This window comes from Elaeis guineensis, chromosome 3, assembly GCF_000442705.2.
Source record: "Elaeis guineensis isolate ETL-2024a chromosome 3, EG11, whole genome shotgun sequence".
In the NCBI taxonomy this organism is placed as follows: Eukaryota; Viridiplantae; Streptophyta; class Magnoliopsida; order Arecales; family Arecaceae; genus Elaeis; species Elaeis guineensis.
This window is the reverse complement of record NC_025995.2, coordinates 125,187,563-125,203,764: the sequence shown is the minus strand read 5'-3', so window position 1 is coordinate 125,203,764 and position 16,202 is coordinate 125,187,563. Positions and strand designations below refer to the sequence as shown.

At 40.7% G+C, this 16,202-nt stretch overlaps 1 long non-coding RNA gene across 1 annotated transcript; it reads right to left on the bottom strand.

Moving 5' to 3' along the window:
- Positions 1-78: 78 nt before the first annotated feature.
- Positions 79-4,705, bottom strand: LOC140856692 (uncharacterized). The gene is made up of 3 exons (XR_012140256.1): positions 4,573-4,705; positions 4,186-4,268; positions 79-160 (listed from the first exon to the last, which is right to left on the bottom strand). It is a non-coding gene; the product is annotated as an uncharacterized lncRNA (long non-coding RNA).
- Between the last annotated feature and the right edge of the window lie 11,497 nt (positions 4,706-16,202).

Here is a 16,202-nt window from a genome sequence, read left to right as displayed (position 1 = left end):
GAACTTAAATGGACAGGAAAAGAAAGACCATAACCGAAATCTGGATGAGTACAATAACTAGCAAGCATATTAGCATACTTGAGTCGACGATGAGGTAGTTTGTTTTTCTTCTCAAATCAACATTGCCAACTCCAGCAAGCAAAAAGCCAGTTACAGTGTCCTATAACAACAAGAGATGCCATTGGTCAGATACACATATCTAGCCACACAGTCACAACAGCAGCACACAACCAGAACAAATATTTCAGCATGCTGTAAGAAAATCTTTTGCATGGAGCAGCAGTAGTCCTTTGCACATTATGTCGCACACATTATACAACTTCTGATGCATAGAATAAGACCAGAAATGCCATCTCAGGTGAAATATAACACAGGCACATAGATTCATATCTATAGTGGCTGTGTCCAGGGGACATGGTTAAGGTTAATATCCTTAGCTTTGAAGAGCTAGATCTTAAGATAGAACTGCAGGAAAGGGATGTAATGTAGTCTTACAGAACAGTTAATGTAATTAATATCATCTAAGAATGGAATGGATACAAACTGTTGATTTTGTACACAGCACACAAAAAAATATCATGACATATGTAAGCAGACAATTAACATAATTTCATACAGGAGATGATTTACCACGTCTACAGACTTGAGACCACATATCTGTGTTGTTTCTGTAGAGTGAAAATCGCTGGCACAGCAGTGACCCAAGGATCAAAAAACATAAAATTCAATTTTATATTTTGATTTTCTCTATTTACTAGATGTTGGAACTTTGCATATAGATCAAGAGTTTCATTTAAACTTCCTCAGAGAATGTTAGATAAAATCAAATAGATTCCACTATAATTAACATCCATTGGAAACCAATCATGCAGTATCCATATAAATAACATGTCCTAATCCATTTAAAATTAGCTTTATGAATCCTTGATCTTCATTTATCCTATCAGAGGTTAGAAGCCTTGCCAAAAATATTTTTCTTATGCTACTGGAAAAATAAAAAAAAAAACAATTTCTCAACTCCTTGGAACTTCCATCCAAGTTTAAAGAACCTATTCATATTTCAAACTTCTCTATTAACAGAAATTTCCTCCAAATGCACATAGACAAACCATCTCGTTTTGTTTCTATTGTTTAATCCCCTTTCGCTGAATCTTTCAAACTCTATATAATTCCCATTCCAAGTCAGTCCTCCCATGGCCTACATGCATCCCGACACAGCTTTTTAATCTTTCCTTCGAAGTTGTCTGCACAACCTCTTCACTAGTTAACATGCCAATCAAAACAAATTTTTTTGCAGAATTTATTACTGTCTCATATAATTCAGTCGTGCGTCTCATAGGCATACGATCATCAAACAGGCTTTTTTTTTCTTTTTAATTATTATACTCAGTTACATATTTAGACCACTTTTCCAACTGGGCATACATTATATCACACCATATTACTGCATTCAGTTTTGAACTCAATCCAAAATGCATGCTTTGATCTCAAAATACTTAGAAAGCACAAATTCACTTCATTCAAGCGCTAACTCTATCATAGGTTTTCCACTAGTTGTTGATTGCTTTATTTTTTTCCCAACAGCATTGCATTCCACATACTTCATTTTGCCAGTTAAACCAATTTTTTAACCCTATCATTTCAGTGCATTCCTCCATAATTCCAGTTCGATGTTCATTGTACTTTAGTTTCACTAATAACATATTGTTAGAGACGGTTGAATATACCATAGGGTCTTGTATTAAATATCCAATTACCAGTTCATCTATAACAAGTGAAGATACTTCTTGCTAGGAGTAAACCCTCATATTTGAAGAGTAACACCACAAATAACGGTTCCCACATTTTCTTTAAGTTGTCAATTTAAATGTTCAATTCCCAAATTTCTTGATACTTACAAGAGCAACTCTTTTAAGAGTGCAATTGATGCTTTTTCCCAAGATGACAAATATGATGCTAGATCTTTTGCTTTATTCTAACATTGTTTTTTTAAGAAATTATAGGCATCAGAATTTTAGAGGGACACCCAACCCCAAGGCATTAAGTCGGCATGCGTTGCTATTAATAAATTTGAAACCACAGTATGGTTGCAAAAGAAGTGTTTTAAAATGTAGTGCAAGAGGTAGCATATGCGGATACGTTTCATTCGATGCATTACATTGCCCACACATGGTTATGATATATGGTTATAGTGTTCATGGGTTAATCAGGCATTCCAATTGGTACAAAGTGCCCTTGTATTTGGCTCAATTAGTTCTGTACAGCTCCTTATATGGCCACTGAGCATTATTGGGGACAAATATGTGGCACACATATGTGGGCATGTGCAGATGAAGCAGATGGTTAGGTTGGATTCGGGTTTTCAGTTACGTTATAACTATTGCTATTAGCATTAAATGCCAAGTAATAAGCACTAATTATTAGTTATTATTGTCGATATTGAAATTATTTATCATCAAAAATATTGATATTATTAGTTCGTTGTTCTTAATTTAGTTACTTTTATATAGTTAAAAAATACTAACTGCATATACACCTGTTTACACAGCCCATATATTGTGCATGCTGTATGCAGTCCCTTGACTGCCTCCATACTGCACCTGCTTTCTAAACAATGCTTGCAGATCTGCATACGACCATTATTTTTCTATATTTGCCCAACAAAATTTCACTTTTTACAAAGGTAGTACCTCTCTGCATTCAAGATGCAATTGAATAACTTGATCAGACTTAGATATATGGTCCTCATGATTACTATTTATGCTTTTATCAATATTATATCAGGCCTGTTTAGCTTGCCCTTCTACGCCCTTTAAGTACAGTTCCCTACTAAATTTACTCCCTTGAGCAATGCTCTCAATCATCAATTGCCGGAATTCTCCATTCTATCTTGACCTCTCCATCATTTGTCAAAATTGCATTTTCTTGCATATAGCTTGCATAATGTGAAACATCCTTAGTTTTTCCTCTCCTGCTCCTTGTTACTCATGGAAGTTTGTAGTACATACTCTCTCTTGATATTCTAAGCCATAATTTAGTCTCACTAGAGCCTCCAAAAAAAATTTAAGATCATCAGAATCCTATTTAATATCGGTTTTTTTTGCATTTCATAATTTTAACTTTTTCAGCATCATATTTGGTTCAGATTCACCATTCAATTCCCTTCCTTTAACAGGTTATCTTTAAAGGAAGTTTAGTATACCTGTTTTTTTATGAAAGAAAAGCTAATTTCATCATTTTTATTTGATGTTTTCCTTCATAAGCTACATCATAAGAATGATCAATGAAATAAACAAAGAAAGTTCACGACCTTTTCAGACATGATTAATTTCCACAATTCAAAAAATTGGCACGATTAAAAGGAAGCCACCCATCAGAGTCCTAAAAGAATGTTTGTCCTCTCTCTCTCTCTCTCTCTCTCTTCTTTTTTTCTTACATTAGTTGTTCAAAGTACATATATAATAAGCTATGAAGCATGGACATAGACATTGGATATCGATACAACACAATATGAATATGCTTACACAATAAATCTTAAAAAAGAATCCATAAAGTATATACATACATATATACATGCACACAAATACCTATCACATACTATAACATCTCTTAATATGGTAGCATTAATTCTTATAGCCTCATCATTTAGTCATTATTCCATAAATCATAATTCATACTTCATATTTTAAAATTAATACCACAAACTACAAAGTTGTCCCTCTTCTTATTTTTGGAGGTATCAGAAAAGTACCTAAAATATACCTGGAAGAATCCAGAGAATTTTCTAATTTTTAAAAAGAAAAGATACTTAATACAAGTATTGGACCCGTCTATGAAAAGTACCAAAAAAGTATCAGATATACAGATACGACATGTGATTTGAGGTATCCATGCTTCTTAGCTAATAAAAGATGAACTATCTCTACAATTAAAGAGATGGCCAAACACATGATAAATAACAGATGAGGGCACATAGAGTCTATTAAGCCTGATTAACATGATCTCACAAAAAGAGTTTCGCAGAGGATTAAAGAATACACGGAGGGGGAAGAAAGAAGATACAACAGAATGCCTAAATTCTTCTTCTGATCGGCGCGACAAAACCCTGTTTCTTTGATCATTAGCTATTTGGAGACATAAAATAGACCGAGTTCATGCTCTTGGCATCAAGAACCATCGACATACCTCATCAGCAATCATAGCAATAAGGGCCGAGTTATTGGTTCGAATCTGAGCTCGACCAGCCATCGCAATCAATCAAGAAACACCTACCGAGAAGAAAAGAAACTAGCGTTAGAATAAGAATCAGACGCAAGCCCCGATTTCTCTTTTCCAGGCCCTCCTCCAAGAATCGGCCCCCACTTTTGGATGGCCTTAGTTATCGAAACCCTACAGATTTTCCAATTCGAAGACGAGATCGAAACTAGCTTGGCGGCCACCATTCGATGGAGGGCATTCCAAGACTCCCACAGATCTAAGTTTAAAAACCTTGGAACCTTGATCCGGATCTTGGAGTGCCGGAGCCAAAGATCGATCGTCAGGACAAGGGGGGTTTTGGAGACGAAAGAGAACCTGGTGACGGGATCGCGATCGATCGATCGGGCGGCGGCAGAGGATGAGGACCGCCGGAGTGGTGATGTTGGTTGTCCGGCAAGCGACACGGAGAGGAGGTTTTTTTTTTTTTGATTATGATAGGGGCTTGTTTGTATATTTATGGGAAAAAGGCGGTAGATATTACTTATTTTATGTATGGCCGGATCGAGTCGGGCCAAGACAGTGTTTAGTACGCCCGAATTCTTAACGGGCCGTGAAATCCGACAATGGATCCCGCGGCGGGCCTACATTTTCGCTCGCTGCCGAGGCCTGCCAAAAACCTGGCCGCATACCTTTACATTGGTCCAGTCTGTAACATTGGGTTCGGTTCTGACCACAATGCGTGCCGTAATGCGGACCCGGAGACGCGGCGTAGCGAATTGGCCGTTTGGGTGGACGCGATCACCGACACACAGCATGATGCAGTGAGAGAAGCATTCATCATTTGCATGGTACATCCGACGGCTAACAAAGATGAATTTATTCCATACCACAACATAGTCTTTTACCCTCTATTTGATACGAAAGATAAATTAGAAAAAAGATGGATGAAAAAAAAAAGATAGATGAAAAAAAAGATGGATAGATTTTCTATCCATCCTTTCATATGTTTGGTAAAAAATAGGTGGAAATGATTTCCTCTTCTTTTTGAAATAAGAGAAATAAGAGGAAGAGTGGGTGACATTTTACAAAATTATCTTTTAATAAAATTATTATTATTATCAATTTATAATACTTATTTATACTAAAAAATAAAAAATTTATAAACTTATAATCTTTATAATCTATAATTATATTAAAAATTATATAAATATTAAATTTAATACATGATTTCATAAATTAATTGTTAATAAATTAATTATATAAATAGCTAACTAATTTATAATTTAATTTAAATAGTTAATTAATATTATATAAATAGTTAATTAAAAATAATAAATATAAATAGAGAAATAAAAGATAATCTAATTATTTAATTATAATTATAGAAATTATATTTTAAAATTAAAATAATAACTAATAAAATTTAATAGTATATAATTAATAGTATATATATAAATATATATAAATAATATTAATGAAAAAATAGTATTATATTTTTATAAAAAAATTAATGAGGGGTAATTTTGTCAATATTAAAATCCATCATTCAATGCTCCATCCATCCTCCCAATTTGGGAGGATGTAAAATGATGGGCCAGGGTGGATGGACAATCTACTTTTTTCATCCATCCTTTCTGTAATTTTTTTAATCAAACGGTGGATGGAAGCCATCCATCCTTCCAATCTCATCCATCCACCTTTTTATGACCCCAACCAAATACAGCATTAGTCAAGAAAAAGCCTGTCTACAAATGAGAGATGCCCCATAGTTACAAGAATGGTCTCTTATCATCTGCTCTAATTCATGAGTCTCACAATTTTATTCTTCAAAAAATATCTCATATAGAATAGGTGGTCTCTTTTTATATAAATCAGAGTCTCTATTGACCCATAATCAATATGAAACTAAAAATACCCCCCATTTTACATCATAATATATATCACCATGAAGCCAGATCCAACATACAAAGGAGATTCTATTCTCAGATTCTACTCATGATAGTCATTTAGAGCTCCTTTATTTGCCGATGATATGTACCATGGATGAGCTCATGTGCCTCCCGCACAAAATGCATCTTCCACACCTTTCATGTGCCATTATCTCATGTAGGTTGGTGTATCCATGCCAATTTTGTGCTGCTTAATGGTCAAACTGTTTGCAATTTGGGTACTATTAAGTCTGCTCCCAAAACAGCCCGCTATCTGTGGTTTTGAAGGGACCTCGTCCTAATTCCAAGGTAAAACAATTACTGCCCTCAAATCAATTAGTCCACATGGTGCCCACAAATGATCCTCAGTTGACCCGTGACAAAAGTCATCCCAACAATTCAAAAGGTGTTTCTATGAGTAGTTAAATTTAGTGGGAGTCCGATGGACCACGTTCTCGTCTGAGACTGAACAAATAGAAATTTTGACAAACCTATCTCTCCTTTGATCGCCTCAAATCAGGCGGCCGAGAAGCTAAACAATACCATTGCTGAACTCTATTTAAACAAGCGCCCATCAAAGCTCCCTTCCATCAGTCCTCCAATTTTGTCCTCATAAAACTTTCTTTTCCATCGCTCCATCTCTTCTTGCAGCCTTTTCTCTTGGTTTCCACGCATTAAATCTAGCAGCTTCTCATTAAAACTGTTCTTGTTTTGATCAATTAGGAGATGAGTTCTATGAGAGTTTATGCATTGCTCTTTGTTACCTTCTTCCTGTCGGGGCTTATGCAACTTGCCCATGGCCAAGCCATGGGACCCTCTCCGACGAGCGATGGCAAGGCGATAGACCAAGGAATAGCTTATGTGCTTATGCTTGTGGCTCTACTTGTTACCTACCTTGTTCATTGATGGCTTTTACACTCTGAGCTATAAAGAAGTTTGGTCCCCTGGATTCTTGGAGCAGTCGGAAAATATCACATTTGTGAAATTAATCTCCATGATTAAAGCTGAACAAATTGTTTTTTTCAGTTTTTTTTTTTTTTCGTTTTTGTATCATCCCCTATAATTCTTAGGGGGAAATCTCATATATGTTGTTCAAATTTACCCACTTACCATAACATTTTTTCAATAATGATTGAGCAATCATCATCATGGACACATCTGCTTGCTTGCAACTGTGTGAATGCCAATAAGGATTTCTTGGCATATGTGACAATGTTTTAGCGTAAATATGGTTCATGAGTTTCATGTAAGCTACGGCCTTTTTGCTAATTTGTGCCTATCCGCTGCAATGGGAATTCAATCTTAGTTCGAACCAGTTGGCTATATTAAGGATTTAAGATGAAAGAGAAAGGGTAAATCATTTCATCTCCTAGAAGATAAATACAATAGTTAAAGTTTATCATAACTTCACAGACGCTAGCCAAGCAAATGGAACAATTCATTCCTTATCTGTGTTTTGATACAGTGACAATATTACTTCAACTGCAATATTATATGACATAAATGATTGAGTAATATGTCAAAGATTCTCAAACTTTAATTGAAGATCCACCATTTTGTATTAATGATATTTTGTTGGAGGACCTGGCTGATTTTCCCGTTTGATAAATAGATATGATTTATTTATATTAAAAACAAAATCATTTTCATTGAACAATAGCTAATAATCATTATTTGTTTCTATTAAATTATAAAAATAATTACCTTGTTAAAGGGTTTTTTTTAGCAAAAAATTACATGAAGCTTTTGTTTTTAAAAAATTACTTTTATTTTATTTATTTATTAACAAATTCTTTATCGTGCATACAAAGATCTTGCCACTTATGTAGGCGCGCATGCCCATTCTTTGTACATGTATGCTGGCCAGAAAGGCACTATATTCAATCTCATCGTAGGTTACATCTAAATTGCCAAGGGCAAAGTCCAATGCATTGCAAAACCTTTATTTGGCTGCAAGGTTGGAAATAAGATGCAAGGAAAAGGCAAAAAAAAACAAAAAGGTCTTTAAAATCTGAGCTTAAAGTGCAATCCTATCTAAGCAATTCTTCTCAATGATATTTTCAAAAGCCATCCCTATCGAAAATGTGATAATTATTTTGCTAGAATAGTTATCTAGATCCCTGAAATAAATTATGCATTTATCGGTAAACAAAAGCTCTCCACATAAACAAAAAAGTTACAAAGCTCCCTTTTCAGCTCTAAGATAGATAGCATCACATGAAACTGCTATATTAGCTCAGGTATCCATTGGACGTCAATCTTGTCTGGGTTTTCTATTATAATTTTTAAATATATAGAATAAATGAGTGTTTAAATAGATGACTCTTATTCTAACTATTTAATTGAAAAAAATCTCATTCGAATTTTGATTCCGAAATATAATGAGAATGTTAAATATTCATTCTGATTTTGATTTCGATTCCGATTACAAACCAAACGCTTTAGAAATTTTGTTCGTTCTGATTAAAATCCATCTCAATTTTCATTCTGATTGCAAATCAAATACTTCTTAAGCATTTTACTTTCTCGTTGGACATTATCATTCAAAGAGAGAGAGAGAGAGAGAGATTTCAATCATGGAATCACTAAGTCTGCCTCCTAGGCCAACCAAAGGTTAGCCAAGTCAACGGAGAGCTATGCACCATATCCGAGATTGTGGTGCGAAATAGCTAAGCCCATCTCAGTCAGGACCAATTCAAGTCTCAACTTTCATCCCTAGCAACCGGACTGGACCCCAACTCTGCATGCTTCCCGTTCTCCGGTCAAATGTCAAATTTCCCGCCACGTTTCTCATGCGCAAATCAGCTCACTTCCGGAATCTCTCCTTTGAATCTTTGATCAAAAGAGGCAGCCTCCAACGTTCATACCTTTCAAGAGCTTGGGACATCCTAGCCCTGTGACCCTCCGGTTTGGAGGACCAGTTCCTTCTACCAATTATTTAGTGAGGGACAGGGTGGAATTGGATAGAACTTGTCGTTTAGTTTAGATATTAGTTGGTAACTTGATCGGCAAGAGGACTGAGGAGGTTGAATGGGTTTAGATATTAGTTGATGACGATAGAGGAGTTCTTGAGCTTGTTGTTCAACCTGTCCGGAAAGTTTGACTTCTCTCAAAGTCAAAGTCTTGAATTGGCTTCCTTGTTTTGGTATGGTTTTGACGGCGGAAATTCTTGCTGGGACGGCCAACGAATTGGCCGCATCCGGCATCCCCATTCTAGTTGGCTTTGGGTTAACAGAACCTGAACCTACCCACCAGGTCAATGTTAGATCCATGCTGTTCTGGCTGTGAGTTTTGATACAAGTAATGCGCAGGCCTGATTGATTAAGATAAATATATCGATTATGTTTATCTCATTTTTATAAACATGTGAACTTTATTAATTTCAAAATTTTAAATGAGGTCCATGTTGTTCTAAATTATTCTGTGTTTCAAATTTCAAAATTGTCATTTAGTCTGAACCCTCTCCCTCTTAAATTGCAATTTAGTTATTTCAGTTTGAAATGGAGTGAAAAAAACCAGCATTTTAAGATCGAATGAAGGACTGATATAATATGCAATAAAGTTAAGAGGGTAATGAATTATGAACAAGGTACTACACATATAAAGGATGACCCTAAAATCAAATATTTGATGGAGACAGCCAAAGACTAGCTCAAAATTTGACTCTATGATTGAATTGGTTCAGTCTAACTTAAAATTTTAGAGAGAGGGGTCTTTTTTTGTGTAAGCAGACCAAAGGAAGGGAACAATTTTGCAGTTTCGAATAATTGATCTGAGAGGGAGGTGGATTGGAAAGGCAATATATGAAACATATTTTTTTCTTAGATGCAAAGCACAGTTTCACTTTATAGTATCTTAAAAGAAAATAATATGTAGATTTTAGTCATCCTCAATTTTTGGTCATTTTCATGGCATTGTCCAAATTGTTCATTGATTCATTAACCTCTTAATTTTGCATTAATTAATTGATTAAAGTACTCTTTATTATTTTGAAACTACCATCATTTCAAATTTGAGTTATGTGGACTTCCCTCTTAAAATCTCAATCTCTCTTTTATTATACCACTTCTAATTGGGGAAAAAAAAAATCATTTGTGCCATCCTCCAACCAATGTTCCCGATTCAAAGAAGGTTGAGAAAAACTAACATCTTGTATCCCCATCTATCCGTTTCCTCCTCCTCACCTTCTCTTCACTCAACCCCTTCTTAACTACCACCTCCTTTTCTTCTACTTAATCACCATGTATATAAACGCTCTCTTTTGGTTCTCTTGGATATCCAATTGCTAAATTGATCCTTCTAAATGAGAAAAAGGGGAAAAAAAAAAGCCTCATTAAACTCTTCTTACCCCACAATTCATGAGTGATTATTTTTTCATGAGATAACATATATCGGTTGAAGGATTCTTGATGTGCATGGCACCTGCAATATCCTAGGCACTTAATTGAAAAAGTGTAATGCATCCAAAAATAAACGGAATGCATGAGAGTAGTGACAGGCTGATGATTTGGTGCAAATATTGGCGTTAACATATTATGTCTGCAGGCCAGCTTAGTGTGTTTATTTTATTAGGATGGTTGAAATACTCCATTTCTAGCTGCAAGATTTGGTGGGATGTATCTGACCTCACCATCTTGACCGTGCCCGGAGGTGTGTTCAAGTGGTGAGGAGTCCCCACTGCTCCTATTCGTTAATACGTCGTGTGCGGTAATTAGAACGCCCAAACCTTCGCTCATGATAGGCGCTTCCAATGGTGTCCTGACGTCGAGGTCAACCCAAGAGAATAACACTCAAAAGAGGCTAGGAAGCTTCCTTTTCTGATAATAATTGGTAGGAAAAAGTTAGATCCTTTAGAGGCTGATGACGATAACACAAATCACTGGGTCAAAGAGCTGCAATCAACAAACCGTTGTAGGCCTCAAGCTAGATTCTTCCCTTCCTATTCCACGGTCTCTTTTCCTTGGTGATTTAGTATTCCCGCAATCCCACCACGTTACTCTCTTCAGTCCAAGTTGGTGGCCTGAAGAACTCTTGCTGCTGACCAACCTCTATATATAGGCACACGAAGGCCTGCTCTCTTAATTACCAAACAGCTCTACCTTGCTCTCATCTCTCTCTTAGCGAGGCCTTCTGACATCTCTTCTTCTACCTTGCTAACCCGTCCTTCCATTCATCCAATCGTATTTTCTAGTTGTTCGGAAGATGGTTGCCGTGAAAGTGTACGCTCTGCTCTTCATCGTGTTCTTCTTGTCAGGGCTTATGGAGCTTGCCCGTGGCCAAGCCATGGCACCCTCTCCAACAAGCGATGGCAAAGCGGTTGATCAAGGGATAGCTTATGCCCTGATGCTTGTAGCCCTGCTGATAACTTATCTTGTTCATTGATTTTTACCTCGCACCAGAAAAGAAAAGCAGTACATATCCCATTAATGCAGGGGAACAACTGCTTTGTTTTATTGGGAATTGATTGTTTGTACAACTTTGTTATATCAAATTCAATAAAAAACATTCGTCATTTTTTGTATTTTTATTTTATCATTATTATAAAAAGTCTTGGTTTCTTATATTAATTGCACCGTTCATTCAAGTAAATCTACGGCTAGATGATTGGTTTGTGTCAGAAGGACCTTGATGTTGGCATGAAACTTGTTTGCTCGCCGTTTATTTCGGAGTTCAGTTCCTATCGTAACCCAAAATAGGCCAGGCCCATGTTCCTGGTATTGTGGGCAAATGTTGCATTTCCTGCATTTCCCACAACTTTTCCCATGGGAAATTCTTTATGCATGGCGGGAGGCATAGAAAATTTGACGTAGAGTGTATCATTTTGTTCGATTGATTCATGTAGCCATCACTTTCCAACGTATATTTATACCTTCAGTTTAAAATTTTGAATGATGAAAATATATAAAAATTTATTATGACGCTCATTTATAATATTTTATTATAAAAGATACTTAAAACATTACACATTATCATTTTTATATATTTTATTTTATTTTAAAAATAATTTTTATTATTAGCATTATTATACCTTTCTCCCTTCTTCCCTCCAGCTCCTCTGCCTCCCCCTGCTCATGACGTCTCCGCGCCCACTCTCCACACTATCCACAGCTTCTTCCTGCATCTTCTCCACCCCCCCCTCCAACCACCCGTGGCTCGTTCGACCCCCACCCACCACACGCCCGCAGCTCCTCCACCCATGCCTCCTCCCCCCCATACGGTGCCTGTGACTCCTCCACTCTCAATCTGCAAACCCGCCCCAACCTTCTGCTCCCCCCTCGGTCCCTGCATTGCCACCGACACCCATAGCTCCTTCGCCCTCCAGCTTAGAGCTTCTTCGTGTGCGCACCACCCCCCCCAACCTGCAGCTCGTTCGGCCACCCGCCCACCACCACTCTGCTTGTGGCTCCTCTGCACACACCACTACCCCACCCCATACACGGCCACCCACAGCCCATCCGTCCACCCATCCATAGTCCCCCCTCGGACGATGCCCGCGACTTCTCTGCACCACAACTCCCCCTTCCGACCACTATCCTCTGCCTATGGCTCCTCCACACCCCAACTCCCCTCCCCCATCGGCCCCCGTGGCTCGTTCCCCCGCCTCCAGTCGCCCACGGTCATCCCCCGCCGCTCGCAATTCCTCCACCCTCCATCCATGCCCCCCTCCCCTGCCACCCACGGCCCCTCTGTCAATAGTCGACGAAGAATTCTTTTTTGAAAAAAAAAATAACTTAATCATAGACTTGTCATTAATTCAGTGTTGAAATAATTTTGATCTTTAAAATATTTACCACACCAGTCATGCATACGAGCACTTCAGCAAATTGAAATCTGAGTGGTTCATTTTTAATTTGACGGTTAGAAATACATAAGCAATAAAAAGACTAAAATATCTTTTGGAGCATCGTAGCAAAATCCAATATATATAAGTTTTGCTATAATACTTCAAAAGATATTTTAGGCTTTTTACTGTTTATATATTTCTGATCATTGGATTAAATATGGATAACTTGAATTTCAACCGATTAAAGTACTCTTGTGCATGGCGGTGTAGTAAATATTTCAAAAATTAAAAATATTTCAATATTAAATCGATGGCAGATATCATAATTAAATTAAATTATTTTATTTTCTAAAAATTCTTCTCTAACCGGTGAAGGCGGAGGAGCCGTGGGTGGTGGGGGTTGTGGACAAAAGGTGAAGCCAAGAGCACTGGTGGAGAGGGGGCGTGGTGACCACGAGCAGAGGATCGACGAGCGTGCAAGGGGATGGAAGAGCCATAGATGGAAGGAGACGGCATGGACTGAGGGCGGAGGAGTCGCGGGCAGCCTGGGTTGGGGGGCGAACAACTTGTAGGTGGCCACGAGGAATGGGAGGGTGGCATCGAGAAGCCGTGAGTAGAGGACCCGCAAGGGCAGACGAGCCGCGGGTGCCAGGGGAAAGGTGGGATGGGAGGAATGCGAGCGCATGCGGGAGGCACCGAGGGGGGGTTGTGGACCAAGGATGGAGGATCGATGGACGCTGGAGGCGGAGGTGAGGGGACTACAGGCGGACGCCGGGGGAAGAGGGGTGGACGAGCCGCAGGTGGGTGTGAAGAAGTCGTCGGTGGAGAGAGACAGAGGAGCCACTAGCAGGGGACCAAGGGGAGGAGCAGTAGGCAAAGAACCACTCAGAGTAGCCCTAATGGCACAGAGAAGCAGAAAGAGGTGAACTCACAGAGGAACTGCAGAGAAGACATAAAAAAATAATAATAATAAAATATTATTTTTAAAAAAATAATAAATATATAAAATTATAATGTATAATATCTATAATATTTTTTATAATAAAATATTATAAAAAAATAATACGATAAAATTATATATATATATATATAACCCAAGGTTTATACGAGTGGCGAGGAGTACCAAATGCTCCTATTAGTTAATACATCGTATGCAATTACTAGAACGCCCAAACTTTTTTTTTTTTTTTGGTTACTGTTGGGATATACCGACCGACGACCCCGACGGACGACCCCGACCCCGACCGACTCCGACGGACGACCCCGACGGACGACCCCGACCGACTCCGACTGGCCGACCGACCAACTGGCCGACCGACCGACCGACTGGCCGACCGACCGACCGACCGACTGGCCGACCGACCGACCGGCCGACCGACCGACCAACGGAGGGGCCCGACGCCACTCAGCTGACCACCGACCTAGGGTCGGTCGACTCCTCTGATCGCCGTACAGCCGCCAGACCTTGTCAGTTCTGACAGCAACATGCGGCACGGCCATCTAGGGGCATTGTCCCGTCGAGGGCATTGTCAACCCTGATGATTTGACAGCCCCACGGCGACATGACACTTTCACGGCGACTCTGACAATCTACAGTGAGTTGACAATTCCTCACTTGTCTGCGCCATTAATGACGGCGCCATACCGTGCTCCACTATATAAATCGGGGAAGGCAACAGTGCAAGGGATCCGCTCCCCCCACTTCTCAACTCCAAAAATACAGGCTCGCTCCTCTCCCTCTCTCTCTCTCTCGATCGAGCTCTCTGTCTTCATTTCACTGTTGCCCAGTCACCTCTCTGACTTGACCGTCGGAGGGTCCCCGCCGGAGCTGCCTCCGGTCAGTGTGGACTTTCCTTTTTGCAGGCGCTCGTTCCCCGGCGATCAGGCGAGGAGGGGATTGGCCGCAACAGATTGACGCGCCAGGTAGGGGGGGCACGATGACGAAGACAAGAGCCCAACGATCGAGGATCACCGGGTCGGCGAGGCGCTCTTCCCACCGGGAAGAGGCCTCCCCGCCACCGTCGGTGGCGGAGCCTAGCTCTCCCCGCCCCGCAGTGACCACGGAGGTGCAGATCGCGGCCATCGTACGGCAGATGACCGTACTGACGGACGCAGTCAAGAGCCTCCAGCAACAACCGGCGGCCCGTCCGATGCCTTCCAGGAGCAGCCGCCGACGACCGCGTCGGTCCCCATCGCCTCCGCGCGAGCGCTCTCAACAGCGATCCCACGGAGAGGAAGAGGGACGGCCATGGCGCGATGACTGACGGTCCCAGCAGTCCTCTCCTTCTCTGCTGGAACGGGCGAGGAAGGAGAAGCGGCCGCGAACGCCGTCCCCTTCGAAGTCTTCTGGAGACTCCACTCCTGGGGTCTCCCAGCACCGACGGACAGACGACTACGAGCGTCGGTTCGAGGAAATCGATCGCCGGCTCGCGCAGTTGCAGATGGACGGCCAGAAGTCTTCAAACGACGTCAACTTCCAGACCGCCCAACCTCTCTCCCGACTCATCCTCGATGAACCGATCCCCAGTCGGTTCAAGATGCCGCACGTGGAGTCTTACGACGGCTCCACCGACCCAATCGACCATCTGGAAAGCTACAAAGCTCTCATGACGATTCAAGGGGCAACCGACGCTCTCCTTTGCATCGGCTTCCCCACCACGCTCCGCAAGGCTGCCAGGGCCTGGTACTCCGGTCTCCGATCGAAAAGTATCCACTCCTTCGGGCAGCTCGAGCATTCTTTTGTGGTCCATTTCAGCACCAGTCGGAAGCCACCACGAACCTCGGACAGTCTTTTCTCCCTCAAGCAGAGAGAAAATGAGACTCTATGACACTTCGTGACGCGATTCAACGCGGCCACGCTTGAGGTCCGGGACCTCAATGGAGACATGGCCATCTCGGCCATGAAACGGGGGCTAAGGACATCCCGGTTCACCTACTCCCTGGACAAAACCCTCCCCCGAACATACGCCGAACTGCTGGAGCGCGCGTACAAGTACATGCGTGCGGACGAAGGAGCTTCCGACCGGCGCCTGACTTAAGGCACGGGCCGAAAAGAAAAATGGAAGAAAGGTCGGGCCCATGCTGAACCCAGCAGGCCCTCCACCGATAGATGGGTCTTGCCCCGACAATGGAGTCCGAGATCGACGCATCGCAGGTATGACTCCTACGCCCCTCTCCCCGCTCCTCGTGCGCAGATCCTGATAGAGATCGAAGGAGCGGAGAATCTACGACGGCCTCGGCCTCTGAAGGCAAAAGGCCCCGACCAACACGACCGATCGTCGATCGCCGAATCA